Raw genomic sequence first — 10,005 nt, forward strand, 5'->3', positions numbered from 1 at the left:
AATGTAATCCCCAGTGTAGCAGTATTGGGAGATGGGGTTCAATGGGAGTGGTTTAGATCATAAGGGCTCCACCCTTATGAATAGATTAATGCCAATTTTAAAAGAGCTAGACATTGCAAATTCAAGCTCTTGCTTTCTCTTACCATGTGATGCCTTCAGTCATGTTATGATGCAGCAAGAAACCCTCACCAGATGCATCCCTCAATCTTGGACTTCCCAGCCTCCAGAATCATGAACCAAATAAATTTCTGTTTGTTACAAATTAGCCAGTGTGTGGTATTCTGTTATAGCAGCACAAAACAGACTAAGACAACAATGGCTAGTGACACTCTGAGCAAGGCTGGGAGGCCAGGGTTTGCAAATATGAATAGGAACAGCCTAGAAGGACAGTCCAATGTTACCAACACTTATCTCTAAGTGGTGGGATTAACCAATTATTTTTCACCTTTTACATTTCTGTTTTTTCTAAATTTTTTTTGTCCTAAATACATATTACTTTTTGAAAATTCTTTTTTTTTTTTTTTTTTTTTTGAGGCAGAGCCTGGTTCTGTCGCCCAGGCTGGAGTGCAGTGGCCGGATCTCAGCTCACTGCAAGCTCCGCCTCCCGGGTTCCCGCCATTCTCTTGCCTCAGCCTCCTGAGTAGCTGGGACTACAGGCGCCCGCCACCTCGCTCAGCTAGTGTTTTGTATTTTTTTTTTAGTAGAGACGGGGTTTCACCGTGTTAGCCAGGATGGTCTCAATCTCCTGACCTCGTGATCCGCCCGTCTCGGCCTCCCAAAGTGCTGGGATTACAGGCTTGAGCCACCGCACCCGGCCGAAAATTCTTATCAAGAAAAATGTTAAACATATCAAAAGTAAAGAGACTAAAAAAAATTAATCTTCCTCTGTCCATCACTAAGCTTTGGCTATTCTCAACATTCTATCAAACCTGTTTTATCTCTCCACACCCCAATTTTGTTTTTTCCTCAGTATTTTGTTTTATTTTATTGGGACAGGGTCTCATTCTGCCACCCAGGCCAGAGTGCAGTGGCACAATCATGGCTCACTTGAAGCCTCAACCTCTCTGGCTCAAGCAATCCTCCCACCTCAGCCTCCCAAGTAGCTGGGACTACAGGCACATGTCATCATGCTCGGTTAATAATTTATTTATTTTTAGAGACAAGGTCTCACTACGTTGCCCAGTTTGGTCTTGAACTCCTGGCTTCAAGTGATCATCCCTTGCCTCAGCCTCCCAAAGCTGTGGGATTATAGGCATGAGCCACTGTCCCTGGACTTTTCTTCAGTATTTAAAAACAAATCCTAATTTTTCCACGTGAGGCCAGCAAAGCCCCCTCGAGTTGTCTCCTATGTCCTTTTCAAATGACTTAATTGGTCTTTGACAGTTTCTGTGCTTCCTGGCACAGCAAGATATTCCTGCTAGTGCTAGATATTTTTAAATGGTCACAAATTCCGCTCATTCCTGTATGCAGGCTTCTTTGCAATACGACTTTGCAACTTAGAGTTGAGTGGACTCTTGAACAATATGCAGCAGGAGAAATGGGAGGATTTTGCTCCCCCAAAGTACAACAAGGCCCTCTGTTAAAATGACATGTTACCTAATTCCTGTTAAAATGACATGTTACCTAATGCCAAAGAGGTTTTATGTAATACAGTAAAATTAACAACATCTTTATCCAGCCTCTCCCATCAAGACATATGGTTTATTTCTCCTACCTTTGAATCTGGACTTGGCCATGTACCTTGCTTTGGTCAATGGAGCATTACTGATAGTGTAGAGTAGCACTGAGTTCATTTGGCTGAGGCCATTCTCAGTTTTGACACAAGACGGGGAGGCTGCTCATAGAGGATGAGCTCTGTATTGTGTGGAGCAGGATGGCAAGCTGATGGCGTAAGCCCCAATCCGTATTAGTTATCCGTTGCTGAATAACAAAACACTCCAAAATTTACAACCAACAATTATCATCTCATATTATGGTTTCTGTGGGACAGGAATTTGGTAGTTTAGGTAGGTGACTCTAGCTCAGGCTCCCATGAGGTTGCAATCAGGATGTCATCTGGGGATTCAGTCACCTGAAGGCTTGACAGGGTCTGGTGGGGGTCTACCTCCAAGATGGCTCCCTTACTGGACTATTGGCAGGAGGTTTCAGTTCCTCACCATGTGGGACTAGTGTCCCGACATGTTGGTTTCTGGTTTTCCCCCAGGAGAGTGATCCGAGAGAGCTCATGGAGAAAGCCACAACGCTTTTCTTTTCTTAGAGACAGGGTATTGCTCTGTTGCACAGACTGGAATGCAGTGGTGCAATCATTATTCACTGTAATCTCTAACTCCTGGGTTCCAGCGATTCTCCTGCCTCAGCCTCCCACCTCACTGGGACTACACGCACGTGCCACCATGCCTGGCTAATTTTTAAAGTTTTTTGTACAGACAGGGTCTTGCTATATTTTCCAGGCTAGTCTCAAACTCCTGTCCAAAAGCAACCCTCCCGCCTTGGCCTCCCAAAGTGCTGGGATTACAGGTGTGAGCCACCATGCACAGCTGCACATGCTCTGTATGTCCTGATCTTGAATATCACACACTGTCACTTCTGCCACATGCCATTCACTAAGCAAATCACTAGGGATAGCTCATGCTTAAGGGGACGGGAAAGGGGAAATAGGCTCCACTTTTTTTTTTTTTTTTTTTAATACAGAGTCTGGTTCTGTCACCCAGGCTGGAGTGCAGTGTCACGATCTCAGCTCACTGCAACCTCCGCATCCCGAATTCAAGTGATTCTCCTGCCTCAGCCTCCTGAATAGCTGGGATTACAGGTGTGCACCACCATGCCTGGCTAATTTTTTTGCATTTTTAGTAGAAACGGGGTTTCACCATGGCCAGTCTGGTCTCGAACTCCTGGCCTCAGGTGATTCACTCACCTTGGCCTCCCAAAGTGCTGGGATTACAGGTGTGAGCCAGCTCCACCTTTTGAAGGGAAAAATATTCAAAACTTTGTGACATATTTTAGAACACCAAACTCTCTCACTCAAATTTCCTTTCCCAGCTTCCTTATCACTGCCGTTTTACTCACAAGGCAAACACGCCTTACCAGTTTAGTAGAAAATAAGAGGTAAAGTTTCATGCTAAAAACGGAGTTTTTAGTGCTGCAGCTTAACTGTCTATCCTTCTCATTTTGCAGTTACTGTAAACATTGCAAAATGTGAATTGCATATATTAGAAGTGATGTGTATTTTGACACATTCATCATTTTTTCAATTTTCTCATGTAGATATTTACCATACTCTTCCAGTTATATCCTCTTAGAACTAGCATTTGTGTCTTACCAACATGTTTGATAGTCCAATATGCTGATTTTTGAAGATAGATGTAGTATAAAAAAGAAAAGGGGGATTCAAAGCCTAAGCTTACAGAACTTCCCTTTTTTCCTTTTTTTCTTTTTCTTCTTCTTCTTTTTTTTTTTTTTTTTTCTTTTTTGAGATGGAGTCTCACTCTATCACCCAGGCTGGAGTGCAATGGCACGATCTCGGCTCACTGCAACCTCCACATCCCAGGTTCAAGTGATTCTCCCGCCTCAGCCTCCCAAGCAGCCAGGATTACAGGCATCTGCCACCATGCCTGGCTAATTTTTGTGTTTTTAGTAGAGACGGGGTTCCACCATGTTGGCCAGGCTCGTCTAGATCTCCTGACCTCAAGTGATCCACCCACCTTGGCCTCCCAAAATGCTGGGATTATAGGCATAAGTCACTGCACCAGCTTTTTATTTATTTATTTATTTTTAAGAGACAAGGTCTTGCTATGTTGACCCCAGGCTGGTCTCTGGTCTGGAACTCCTAAGCTTAAGGTGTCTCAGCTTCCCAAGTAGCTGGGATTATAGGCACTCCTCCCTGTACCTGACTACAGACACTTCTCAAATTAGCGATGAGAAATTTCAGTTTTCTGAGTCATTTCAATGCACTAGAGAACAAACGACACAAAAAAGTTCATCTACATAATTAAAGATATTTGTAAATGGACTTTACACGGGCTTTGTGTTTTCTATTCCTTTGTGTGTCATCTGTGGTGAACAACCTACACATTCAGCAATGGCTCCCACAAAAGTAAAAAGATACTTGACTACAAATCACAGTCATTTGACAAGTAAAGGGGCTGATTATTGTAAGTAGTTACTGGAATCTTCAAACAGGCTAAAGTTTTTAAAAGTCACAAGTAGCAAAAAGAGTCAGGAAAAAAATTAGTAGCAGAATTATTGCCTAGGACAGGAAAAGTCATATAGTTAATGAGACATTAACAATGCCAGATGGAAACTTAGAGTTGAGTGGACTGTAGAACAATATGCAGCATGAGAAATGGGAGGATTTTGCTCCCCCAAAGTGCAACAAGGCCCTCTGTTAATGACATGTTACCTAATGCCAAAGACATTTTTATGTAATACCGTAAAATTAACAACATCTTTATCCAGACTGAGTCAAGAGATGTCACCAATAAATATAATACCTTAACATTTGTAATATTTGTAAATTGCAATAAAATTCAACGTCATTTTTCGGCTGTAAAGAGCTGCCACAAAATCCATCAAGAAAATGTAGGAATTACACATATATATGCAGCTAACAACAGAAATGCAAAATATGTGAAGCCAAAAAGTGAAAGAATTTTAGAGAGAAATAGACAATTCGACAATAATAGTTTAAGATTTATATGCTTCATTTTCAATAATGAGTAGAACAACTAGACAGAAGGTCGACAAGGAAATAGAAGACTTGAACAGCATTAGAAACCAACTAGACTTAACAGACATCTACAGAACACTCCACCCAGCAAAAGTGGAATCGAAATTTCTGTTAAGTGCACATGGAACGTTCTAAAGATAGATCATATGATGCTCATAAAACAAACCTCAATAAATTTAAAAGGATAGAAATAATACAAATTATGTTCTCCAATTACAATTAAATGGAATTAGAAATCAACAGAGGGAAATTTGGTATATCCACAAATAGGTGGAATTTGTTTTTTAATTATTGACTTGAAGCTCATATAGGTGGAAGTTAAACAACATACTTCTAAATAACAGAAATAATTTTTTTATTTTTTATTTTTTTAGACAGAGTCTCACTTTGTTGTCCAGGCTGGAGTACAACGGTATGATCTCAGCTCACTGCAACCTACGCCTCCCAGGTTCAAGCGATTCTCCTGTCTCAGCCTCCCAGGTAGCTGGGACTACAGGTGCCCACCACCATGCCCGGTTAATTTTTCTATTTTCAGTAGAGATGGGGTTTCACCATATTGGTCAGGCTGGTCTCAAACTTTTGACCTCAGGTGATCCACCTGCCTTGGTCTCCCAAAGTGCTGGGATTACAGGCATGAGCCACTGCGCCTGGCTAAGAAAGAAATTTTTAAGGCCGGGAGCAGTGGCTCATGCCTGTAATCCCAGCACTTTGGGAGGCCAAGACAGGTGGATCATGAAGTCAGGAGTTCGAGACCAGTCTGGCCAACATAGTGAAACCCCATCTCTACTGAAAATACAAAAAAATGAGTGGGGCATGGTGATGTGCACCTGTAATCCAGCTATTCGGGAGGCTGAGGCAGGAGAATCACTTGAACCCGGGAGGCAGAGGGTGCAGTGAGCCGAGATTGCACCACTGCACTCCAGCCTGGGCGAGAGAATGAGACTCCATCTCAAATAAAAAAAAAGAAAGAAAGAAATGTTTAAAAATCAGAAAATACTTTGAGGCAAATGAAAATGAAGGCACACATACCAAAATTTATGGGATACAGCACTAGCAGTGCTTAGAGAGATATTTAGAGCTGTAAATGCCTACATTAAAGAAGAAGAAAAGTCTCAAATAAATAACTTAATCTTCTACTTTAAAAAAATAGGAAGGGGTCTGGCATGGTGGCTCATACCAGTAATCCCAGCGCTTTGGGAGGCTGAGGCAGGAGGATTGCTTGAGTCCAGGAGTTCGAAAGCAGTCTGGGAAACATGGCAAAACTCCATCTCTACAAAAAATACAAAAATTAGCTGAGTGAGGTGGCACAAACCTGTAGTCCCAGCTACTCAGGAGGCTGAGGTGAGAGGATCACCTGAGCCCAGGGAGGTTGAGGCTGCAGTGAGCCATGATTGCACTACTGCACTCTAGCCTGGGAGACAGAGTGAGACTCTGTCTCAAAAGAAAAAGAAAAAGAAATTAGAAAGAGAAGAGCAAACTAAATCCAAAGCAAATGGAAAAAAGAAATTAACAAAGATTAGAACAGAGATACATGTAATACAGAATAGAGAAACAACAGAGAAAATCAACAAAACCAAAAGTTGGTTTTTTGAAAAGATCAATGAAATTGACAATATTTAGCTAGAATAATCAAGGGGGAAAAAAAAAGAGAGAAGACTCAAGCGACTGAAATCAGAAACTGAAATCAGTAAAGAGGAAATTTACTACCAACCTTACGTAAATAAAAAGGATTATAAGAGGCCGGGTGCAGTGGCTCATACCTGTAATCCCAGCACTTTGGGAGGCTGAGGTTGGTGGATCACGAGGTCAAGACATCGAGACCATTCTGGTCAACATGGTGAAACCTTGTCTCTACTAAAAATACAAAAATTAGCTGGGCATGGTGGTGTGCGCCTGTAGTCCCAGCTCCTTGGGAGGCTGAGGCAGGAGAAACTCTTGAACCTCGGAGGTGGAGGTGGCAGTGAGCCAAGATCATTCCACTGCACTCCAGCCTGGCGGCAGAGCGAGACTCCATCTCAAAAAAAAAGAAAAAGGATTGGAAGAGACTACTGACCAGGCTCACACCTGTAATCCCAATGAATTGCTTGAGGCCAGGAGTTTGAGACCAACCTGAGCAACATATAGCGACTCCATCTTTTTTTTTATATTCTTTTTTTTTTTTTTTTTTTTTTTTTGAGACGGAGTCTTGCTCTGTAGCCCGGGCTGGAGTGCAGTGGCCGGATCTCAGCTCACTGCAAGCTCCGCCTCCCGGGTTCACGCCATTCTCCTGCCTCAGCCTCCCGAGTAGCTGGGACTACAGGCGCCCGCCACCTCGCCCGGCTAGTTTTTTGTATTTTTAGTAGAGACGGGGTTTCACCGTGTTAGCCAGGATGGTCTGGATCTCCTGACCTCGTGATCCGCCCGTCTCGGCCTCCCTAAGTGCTGGGATTACAGGCTTGAGCCACCGCGCCCGGCCCTGACTCCATCTTTTTTTAAAAAAAAGTTATTTAATTAGCTGGACATAGTAGGATGCCCATAGTCCTAGCTATTTGGGAGACTGAAGTGGGAGGATTGCTTGAGCCCAAGAGTTCAAGATCGCAGTGAGCTATGATCATGCCACTGCACTCCAGCTTGGGTGAGAGAGTGAGACCTTGTCTCTTAAAAAAAAGAAAGAAAGAAAGAAAGGAAAGGAAAGGAAAGGAAAGGAAAGGAAAGGAAGAAAAAAGTATGTCAACAAACTGGATAACTTAGATGAACAAATTCCTAGATAGACAAAAACTGCAAAAATTACCTGGAAAGAAATAGAAAATCTGAATATATTTATAACAAGCAAAGAAATTGAGTCATTAATCTAAAAGCATTCAACAAAGAAAAGCTACCAGATGGTTTCATTGATGAATTCCCCCCAAATGTTTGAAGAAGAACTAACACCGACCCTTCTCAAACTTTTCCAAAAAATAGAAGAGGATGGAATACTTCCTAACCCATTCTATGAAGTCAGTAGTACCCTGATACCGAAGCCAGATAAAGACATCACAAGAAAAGAAAACTATGAACCAATATCCCTATGCATATAGACACAAAGATCCATAACAAAACACTAGTAAACAAAAGTTTGCAACGTATAAAAAGTTTTATACACCATGACCAGGTGAGATTTATCTCAAGGATGCAAGGTAGGTTCAGTATATGAAAATTGATTAATATACTACATCACATTAATAAAATAAAGGACAAAAACTATGCGATCATCTCAATACAATTAGGAAAAGCACTGGACAACATCTAACACCCTTTCATGACAAAACACACTTAAATTAGAAATGGAAAGAAATTCTCAACCTGATAAAGGGCATTCTGAAAAACCCATAGTTAATAGCATAATTAATGGCGAAAGACTAGATGCCTTCCCCCTAAGATTAGGAGCAAGACAAGGGTGTTCACCAATTGTAATCCACATAGTACTGGAGGATCCAGCCAGGGCAATTAGGCTACAATATGTAATAAAAGCCATCAGGATGAAAAGGTAGAGGTAAAGCTATCTTGATTTGCAAATCATATATATAGAAAATCCTAAGGAATCTAGTAAAAAAATTATTGGAACTAATAAATTTAGCAAGATTGCAAGATATAAGATCAATACATAAAAATTATATTTGCAATGAACAATCTGAAAATGAAATTAGGAAAACTGTTTCATCTACAATACCATCAAAAAGAATAAAATCCTGGGAATATATTTAACTAAAGAAGCATAAAATTTATACTCTGGAAACTATGAAAATATTCATGAAAGAAATGCAAAAGTCCTAAATAAAAAGAAAAATATTACATGTTCATGGATCAAAAGACATAATTTTTTTATCTTGGTGGTCATATTTATTGGAAGAGCTTGAGAGAAATGAAAATACCGTTTAGCGTAGTTATGAGTTATCTGCAAATCAACTCATTTCAGGAGTGGAAGAATCCCCAGAATTATTTCTTAATATCAGAATGTATGCAAGTTTCTCTTTGGAATGTCTTGTACATTTAGGGAGGCCACTGTGCAAAGTCTCCTATTTTCCATACAGGACAAATTCTTTGTTTCAGCCAACTCTCAGTGGAGGGGCAACCAGGACAATGACATCTCCCTGGACAAAGAGCACTGGAATATTCTATTTCATTGATTTATATATCTCTTCATATGTTTCTTCATCAATGTCTACAGTAGTCACAGTTTCTTCCACATCTCCCAAGGTCATGTTTAAATGTTGATCATAAGCATGGTAATCTGCCTCAAAACTCTCGGTCATTTCTCATTTTCACATAAATTAGTTCATCTAGGCTGAGCCTGATAAAATCCAGGGGCTCCTCTACAGTGTTGGTAGTTTGTTGCTGGTCTACATTGTTCGCCATGTTTACAGAAGACGTAAATATTTTAAAATGTATGTATGTATTTTATTTATTTATTTATTTATTTATTTATTGAGATGAAGTTTCACTCTTGTCACCCAGGCTGGACTGCAATGGCGCAATCTCAGCTCACTCTAACCTCTCTCTCCTGGATGCAAGCCATTCTCCTGCCTCAGCCTACAGAGTATCTGGGATTATAAGCATCCAGAACCACACCTGGCCAATTTTTGTATTTTTAGTAGAGACGAGGTTTCACCATGTTGCCTAGGCCTGTCTTGAACTCCTGACCTTAAGTAATCCACCCACCTTGGCCTCCCAAAGTGCTGGGATTACAGGCATGAGCCACCACGTCCAGTCTATTTATTTATTTTTACCATAAGACTTTTTTGTGAATACTTAATATTGTTAAGGTGGCAATGCTCCCCAGATTGATTTACAGATTCCATACAATTCCTATCAAAATCCTAGCTGACTTCTTTGAATAAATTGACAGGCTGATTCTAAAGTTTATTTGGAATTGAAAGGAACTGCGAATAGCCAAAATAATCTTGAAAACGAAGAACAAAGTTAGAGGACTCACGTTTCCTGATTTCAAAACTTAATACAAAGCAACAGTATTCAAGATAATGTGGTACTAGCATAAGGACAGATACATTGATCAATGAACTAGAATTGAGAGTCCAAAAATAAAACCATGTGTCTACAGTCAACTAATTTTTGACAAAGATGTCAAGATCATTCAATGGAGAAAAAATTGTCTTTTCAGCAAATGATGCTGAGAGAACTGGTAGCCATATGCAAAAGAATGAAGTTGGCTTCTTACCATATACAAAAATTAATTTAAAATGAATCTAACACCTAAGTGTAAGAGCTAAAACTATAAAAGCCTTGGAAGAAAACATGAAAGT

The 10,005-nt window shown here is 40.6% G+C and overlaps 1 pseudogene; it reads right to left on the reverse strand.

The window, feature by feature from the left end:
* Nucleotides 1–8,733: 8,733 nt before the first annotated feature.
* Nucleotides 8,734–9,417, reverse strand: LOC119627121 (U6 snRNA-associated Sm-like protein LSm3 pseudogene; annotated as a pseudogene).
* Between the last annotated feature and the right edge of the window lie 588 nt (nt 9,418–10,005).

The sequence above is a fragment of the Chlorocebus sabaeus genome, chromosome 14, assembly GCF_047675955.1.
Source record: "Chlorocebus sabaeus isolate Y175 chromosome 14, mChlSab1.0.hap1, whole genome shotgun sequence".
Lineage (NCBI taxonomy): Eukaryota > Metazoa > Chordata > Mammalia > Primates > Cercopithecidae > Chlorocebus > Chlorocebus sabaeus.